The sequence below is a fragment of the Equus przewalskii genome, chromosome 9 (assembly GCF_037783145.1).
Source record: "Equus przewalskii isolate Varuska chromosome 9, EquPr2, whole genome shotgun sequence".
Classification (NCBI taxonomy): Eukaryota; Metazoa; Chordata; class Mammalia; order Perissodactyla; family Equidae; genus Equus; species Equus przewalskii.
Window position 1 is genome coordinate 6110854 of NC_091839.1, and position 2391 is coordinate 6113244.

The following is a 2391-nucleotide window of genomic DNA, read 5'->3' on the forward strand; positions in this document are numbered from 1 at the left end:
GCGCCCTTTCTCTGTCGCCGGTCCCAATCGTGTCTCACCGCATCGCTGGACAGCGCGTGCTTGACGCGGAGCCCTGGCAGCGAGGGGACCGCCCCGAGTCTCCCGGTCCGCTCCAAGGATGCTACAGCACGCAAACTGCCCTTCCCGGGCCCCTTCCTCGCAGGCTGCGTGCCCCTTCTCCTGCCTGCCCGCCGCCCCGCCCGCCGCCCACCAGTGTTTCCCGGTCCCGCTGGGATCACCCGCGGACCCTGCGCCCCTCCAGGCCCCTGTTCGCAGGCTGTTCTGCTGCAATCGCCTGTCTTTACCATCTCGGTTTTACATCGCTGAGAGGCGGTGTCTGATCCCGCAGGCTCAGTCTCCTCTCCGGAGTCCCCCTCCGGGTCCAGCCAGGACTCTCAAATGAAGCCAGTGCTGTCTCCCGGCAAGTCCAACGTGTCCAGCCACTCAGGAAAGTTATGACGTTGTCTAGGGTGCAAACTGACTCTCTGATTGCCTCCTGGGCAGGCAGTCTCCTCTATGAGGCCGATGCCATCCAGGCTCTCCCTAGATCCTGGCCCAAAGGAGACTGAGATTATAACCCCAGGAGAGACCAGGAAGGGATGGCGAAGGTGGAGGAAGATCAAATAGTGACTGAAGGGCACGATGATCAGAGAAGGGGCCCCCAATAGCAGTGGGAGTGTACAATCAACATCTACCCCCGGGGACAATGAAATCCAAACTTCCTTTCCCTGCAGTCCTGGGCCTCGAAGGGAACCCCCATTCCAACCACTCAGAAGACACCTTGAGTTAGAAAGTGGAAACATCTTATAGAGCTCATTCATTAAAGGCCTTGCCATCACCACCTCATGCAGCCCTGCTGAGGACACCTGCCCCTTTAGAGGAGTGGTCCAGGTACTTTCTAGCTTGTCCTCAATCGGCCCCCTGTTGCCAGAAAGTTCCACAAAGCGGTTGATGAAGGTCACTGGCCCAGTTCTCCAGCCTCACTGAAGACAGAGGAGAGGCAGGGAGGAAAGTTCTCAGACGTGCTGTCCAACAGGAATTCTCCACCCACGGTGGCAAGTTTTGGCTCTGTAAACAAAATTCCAATGCCCCTGCTACTGCCACTGCCACTGCCACTGCCTTTGTTTTGGGTTGCAGGTGAGCTGTCCCAACCTCCTAATCTTCTTTGAAAGCGTCTTCGAAGAATTGAAATGGAGTATAATATCTGGACAATACAAGTCTATAAAAGAGAGGCAATATTATACAGAGAGTAGACAAAATATTTAGACAAGGAGATATAACATCTAGACATACGTTAATAAAAAGAAAGTATGTGAGCGCATATGCGTGTGTGCACGTGAGATCTTTTTCCAGAACACAGGAAGTTGCTCAGCCACCCACAGGCACTGACCAGACTGTGGGGAATAATTTCTGCAGGGACATCTCTCAACCAGCGGGAATGGGAACCAGTGGATGGATAGCCCAGCCTCCCCACCCTGTGGTGGGTGCGTCTGAGGAGGCTCCACTTGATTTCTCAAAGGATCCTTAGCATGTGGGAGCCAAAGTTGCCCACAGTATTACTCATCTTTTCTTATTTATATAATTCCATTTTATACAAAAAAAATCACTTGTTTTTTAGGACTGTTTGTACCTGATTCACATTACTACAAGTGTCATCTTCTTGAATAAAATCACTTTATTAATCATAATTTTGGATTATTACAATACGTCTTATATTCAAGTACTGTATGTAGCTCACATGGTGTTCTCTCTTTTGAAATTCTGTCTTCATGTGATTGGTATTTGACCTGTAAGCTCATATATTAAATCATAAATGAAAATTTCCAGTTGGTATCTTTTCTGTTGAATATAAAGAGATATGATGAGCCCTGAACACCACAACTTGATGTCAGCCTCACGCACTGCCTCCCAACGTAGTTGGGTATTAGTGGACTAATGATAGTGATAGACAGAACTCAGAGGAACAAACCCTCCCAGGTCCTAATTCTCTGGACTTGGGGGTTTGGAAGAGGAGAGGATGGAGAAGTTCATGTCCAAATGCAGGTGGCAGATTAATTATCCATACCAACAAGAGTCAAAGAGGAAATATAGTCTAATATCTAACAAAGAACACCAGTATCTCTGTGTGAAGACATCAAACCGACAAAACCCAAAAATTAAAGAAATAGAAACTCAGCATATTCTTTTGGATAGATGACAATATTATACAGTGTCAAATTTCCCAGAACATCCAAATTCAATGCAATCATAGTTTTCCTGAAGGAATTATGAGGAACTTGGAAAATATATTGTAAAATTTACATAGAAGGAAAAATCCACGAAGAGATAAGTCAACCTTGATTAAGAAATTCAAGGAGTAGTGATTGGCTCTCCAATATGTTTAAAAACAAA